The following is a 5,871-nucleotide window of genomic DNA, read 5'->3' as shown; positions in this document are numbered from 1 at the left end:
TGGCATATTTCTTTATTCAATGCTTAGTTTGATTAGAATAGCAAGTCTGCGCTTTAAAATGTACGTAATCAGCGCCAACTCATTTATAAATCTCTATAATACTGTTAACCATTAATATTATAACTACTTTGGTTTCCTAGAAATAAAAGAAACTTAAGTGACTGATTGGAAGAAATATGGCGTAGAGTATTATGTTGAATGTCGTGGTACACATGATAAAAGAAAATGTTTACAAGGACACCTACACCATTGAGTATAGTGTATATTGTATTTATATGCCCTGTAAAGCTTGCTCATAACATATTTAATTTCACATAAAGGATATCGTAAATTATAAACTTTATGTCAAGAACTTATTACGGATTCGATCGGTTTTAATCGGATGTATATATAAATTTTTAATTTAATTATCAAATACGGTTAAGTGAATAATACTTTTTTATTTTAATCATATGTCAATGTGCATATGAAATCTTATTGATTTATCTCTATTATAAGGTAAACGACATTATTCGAGCTATATATTAGATCCCGAGCTTATACCATTAATGTTTTATCATTCTCTATGTTAAAGTGGAATGACAAATTATACTGAAAGCATCAAGAAAATAAATAAAAAATAACATAAATAACCTATTCGTGCCGAAATTAACCAACGATGGGGTGGATGGAGGGGGAGGGGGAGGGGGGGGGGGAGATCTCCGAACTCGAGTTACAATCTATAAACTGCCTCGTAATTTCTCTTTTACACAATAACATGTCGTGCGTCAGAATTCCATATTACAATGGTTGGCCTTCTTTAATTCCCCTTACTTTATGCTAACCATTATCATCCATTTATCGAGTTGCTTCGAGTTTTTCCAGTTCCATTATCTATACTAACTTTTATTATATGCCTTATGCGATATGTCAAGCTTTTCTCTTAGTCCTATGAAGACGTAGACAAGCTGAAATCGTCGTTGGACAATATTTTATACATACCCACACGTCGCACACCTCGATCTAAAAATTGTTCTAAAATCATGGACGCGTAGCCTATTACGTAGACTGTTTCCTTTCCTTGGGATGAGAAAAACAAAAACAAAAACAAAAACAAAAAAAAAAACAAAAAAAATGAAAATAAAAATTTGACGTCTTACGAGCAACAGCCGAGTATCATCGGTCATCTCTCTTTTTCAATATCTCAAGTCCAGATCGAGTCAGTGAGACCAACGCGTCACTCTTATCCAGCCTCTTTCAACCTTCAAGCTCTCGTTCCTCGATCTACCCTCACCCATAAACGTATTACTTCACTGCATTCTCTTCTATACCTGCGCGAACCAAGTCTCGAAAAAAAGTCAAATCCCTCCGTGCTAGCTATCTCCGCTAACTACCAACTCCCCCTATTCTCGAAGGGTATACGTGCGGGCGTTCGTCCCCACCCCCGCGAGCCAATCGATACGGCATTAATATGAAGAGCCGTACGCCGGTGCACACCATCTGCCGGGTCTACGTCGACGGGATGGCCAGGCAGCGTGGGTCACGGTACACGTGGCCTAGAGTCCGCGGCCGTGGATAGCGCGCGCCACGTACGTCCTGGTGCCGCCGCGTTTAGTCGACGTCGTCACCATTGCACCGTTGACCGCCGTCGACGACGCGTTGTTAATAATAATAAGGTGATAATATCGCACCCTTCATCCCCCAACTCCCTCCCACTCCCGGTCTCTCATTTCCCGCCTACATTGTAATCATCAAACGCGGTAAAGTTTTTGTGTGGCAGTGCTTGAGGTGGGGGTGAGTTTCGACGCTACGAGACGATTTTCAATTTGATACGTCAGTGTGATTGCTAATGGTGCTACTGTGACAGTTGCCGTACGACTTAGCGATACGATAACGCTGCCGGGGATGTTAGAGGATCCCTAGGGGTCTCGGTCAGGCGAATACGAGAAAACAGTCGTTTATATAAACGATACGTACAGTTGAGTGAAAGAAAATTTTGTTTACGCTTTTTGCATTGTGCCTAAGGTATTATCTGCCTTATGTTTCTGGCTTTAGAAATTGCACGCTACGGCTTACACACATTCTTTTTCAAATTTTCCTCCTGACTATCGCGCTCTACGTTTCATCTTACTTGCAGCGCGATCAATGCATTTTCGTGCAACATAAAAGCAATAATATAGACATAGAAGATTTTTGTATTGCCAATCAATGTAGAATAACGATTATTGTATTTATTAAGTTGGATTGCTTAAATAACTGTGTGGGAAAGCCTAGTTCCATCGTTATGGTCAATTGACATTTGCAGGAGCAATTATTTCATTTTTAAAGCTTATCCGAGGATATCGTAGTGCTACCACTATGCCATCGTAATATTATGCATAAAAATTTAAAGAATTTAACGCCTCGATTTTAAAAGCGATAAATCATTAGCAAAGTCTTAGCGCGCGTAGATAAATGGTTAAGACGTTAATTCATTACATATTCATTAATTGAGACTTCTTGAGTTGATTAATATTTGTTTATGAGAATGGCGAAAAAATGAATAGCGTTCGTTAACAGCTGCGGATGATTATGCAGATTGCCCATAGAAATTACTCATAGAATTTGAAAATTTGTCCTTTTAAGGATTACTTTTGTCAGCTTATAATATTTCCGATGCCTTCGCTCTGTGTGACAGCTTCATGATTTTTCGAATTGTCAAGCTGTCAAACAGAGTTCATGTTATATGTAATTAGGATAGGTCCGTAGCTTAGTTTGATTGGTATACATTCAATAATTTTGGAATTAAGTTTGATCTTAGATAGTAAAAATTTTCTCTTGAAAATAACGGAATTTAGAAAGAAAAAGAAAAGAACATTAAACAGATGAACATCTATAATAATGAAATGATTTTTAATTTACATAAAATTTCAAATACCAATATTTTTGATTTTTTGTTCATTTCTATAATCAAACTTGGTTTCTTTTTGTACTGTGAAAAATTTTTTTTTTTTTATTTCTTTGCCGATGATGCACGGTAATGGTCTCTTTGAAAGATTGCATCTAAAGCTTTTTTGTGAATTAAAATAGTTAATAACGAAGAAAATATTTTCAATAATGTTGCTGTTAAAGCTATATCGAGAAAAGTATGGATTATAAGTAAAGAAAATAAAATAAATTATTTTGGTATTTTTAGATAACATATTGATCAATCCTACTGGGCAATATTTTCTGTTTACATTTAATATAGTTCAGTAAATGTATAAAAAAAAAAAAGTCGATACATTAGACGATGTTGTTTATTAATGAAAGTGACTGCTATGAATTCTAAGTTAATAAAATTTAGATGGCTAACATTAACTTTATAAAAGAAAATCCATATAATACTAGTGATAATAGCAATGTTATAGGGATCTACGATAAATATGAAATGTACTCTGGCAAAAGTAACTTTTAATACTTAAACTTAATACGACCAAGTTTTCCTCGATTAAACGGTAAGTATTCTGACGTGTGATTTTAAAATTTACTTCAAAGTTCATATTTGCCTTTGCATTATAAATTCTATAAGTATACACTTTACGTTCTTACAAATTATTTCCTAATAACTTTTAGTAATTGAAAATACTTTGTTTGACTTTGGACGTTTCTAAAAGATGTCGAATCATTTAAAAAAAAAAAAAAAAAAATTGAATCATTATTGAATATAAAATATAATAAAGAGATAAAAAAGTATTTGATACAAATACTAATGATTTTTAATTATTAACAGCTGGCGGGATTCGAGGCGCGAATTAGTCCGATAAGGATATCTAATCCCAGGATGAATGTAAACGGGAATGGAACAACGACGATACAATTCAACAATCACCCTGATGACATTCAAAATCGAATAATAAATGGTTTGTAATTCAGCTTATCATTAAATTAATCATTTTCACTTCGTTGTAATAAAGCTCACTTTATCATCATTACGCAAATCAATTAATTAATTAATTGTTCCTCGATATTTTAGCGTGTAGCGATAGATTTTCTCAACTTTCAACTTAATTTCTTTCTTAAATTAAGCCAAATGTACACATTCAGCATTTCATTCAATGTATTTCAACAATAATATAGAAACAATTTGCAATGCCATTTTGAGCGTTTTGCTATTGAATATTAAATAGATAATGTAGTATTAGAAATAAAATAGTATGTTATGTTAAAGATGTAATTTACGCGAAAGAAGTTGTTTATAGTTATAGGACAGCTATCAATGTAAATAATTATAAATGCTAATTGACTTTGTTAAGATAAATATGTTACATTGTATTATAAGATTACGAATAATGCCGAATGTTCAAGTAACTATCGAAAGTCAATTAAAAACATGTGTTTATATAATGTATCGAGTGATTTAAAGGATAAATTTTTGTCCATCATACTTTTGGCTTATGATAAACACAATACTTACAATTCAAAGCTTCGATTCCCATGAAAAAATCAGAAAATGAAAATTTAAGTCTGGATTAGATGTCCTTGACTCAAATGTAGAATTTATGCAAATAATCAAAGTTTCAATCAATGTAGTGGTAAAGATATATTTCTAATTTATAAGGATTAAGTGACATGGTGTATTTAATACAATCGTCTTCTGAATATTATTTACATAAATATCGTGTAATTAAAACTTGTATGTAATTTATAGAAAACTATTTACAATTAATGAGCTACAAAAATTTGCTTTTATAGCGATATTATTCGAAAGATGTTTAAAAATGTTTATGGGTTTCTTCAAAAAACCAGCAAACCAGCTTGCTTATGTAATGCGTCTAACTAAATAAATTTCGATGAATAACGTTAAGTGAAAAAAAAATATTTGAATTTAGATAAACTTAGCTGCTCGTCAATATAATTAAACAAAGCGTATATTATAGCCTGAAATTTATCGATATTAATAATTTAACATCTTTTTCATCTAATACATTTTGTGTGGTGCCATTAAAGTTCATTCCAACATCATATAATTCAATGAAATTTCATTTAATATTTAATTTTAATATGTTCATAAGGTTTTTGTTTAACAAAAAAAAATTTCTCGTTAAAAAGGTAAGTTTTACTTTCAATTTTCAGTAATTAAAAATATAATGAAGGATGTGATTATAAATAAATTTTAAATAAACATAATATACTTAATAGGGGTATTATAAAATAATTATATAATGTAACATGTATCTTTAATCGTAAGATAAAGCCTAAGAACATTAACAATTATTTTATTTATTACTGTAATGGTATATTTCTATCAATCAATTAGTTCTTACTAGATAATATTATGAAATCTATATTCTCGTTTATCCCCGTAAAACTCATGAATTCTTATATCAGCAATGAAGCAATGAGAACGTTAATAATTTATTTGCCGGTGATGCTATTGGACAGACAAAATTTTAAGCCGAATATAGAATTAAGATCAATGAAACATAATTGTTTTTAAAAATCAAAGTAGGATAATTATAGGAGAATCTCTACTCAAGAAGCTCGATTATAATAAGTAATAAAATAACAAAAAAAAACAAAAACAAAAAACAAAAACAAAAAACAAAAAAAAACAAAAAAAAAAAACAAAAAAAATCAAAAAAAAAAACAAAAAAAAAGTCCGGCACTTATACAATTTTTACCATTGAAATTCAGTTTTATATACAAATACTTTAACTTTATGTACGACATATGCTCAAGGTAGTTTGCAATTAATCTCACGCACATCGCACATAACCATGAGCGCACTCGCGCGCGCGCACGCACGCACGCACGCACACACACAAAAAGTAACCTTGTAATTTTGACGATAAAAGTGATTACGATCTTGCGTAACATCATCCCTACATTTGATAAAAATTCGCGAAATTCGAGCTCAGGATATAAGCGACG

This window comes from Ceratosolen solmsi, unplaced genomic scaffold (genome assembly GCF_000503995.2).
Source record: "Ceratosolen solmsi marchali unplaced genomic scaffold, CerSol_1.0 scaffold47, whole genome shotgun sequence".
NCBI classification, from domain to species: Eukaryota; Metazoa; Arthropoda; class Insecta; order Hymenoptera; family Agaonidae; genus Ceratosolen; species Ceratosolen solmsi.
Note: the sequence above shows the minus strand (reverse complement) of the source record.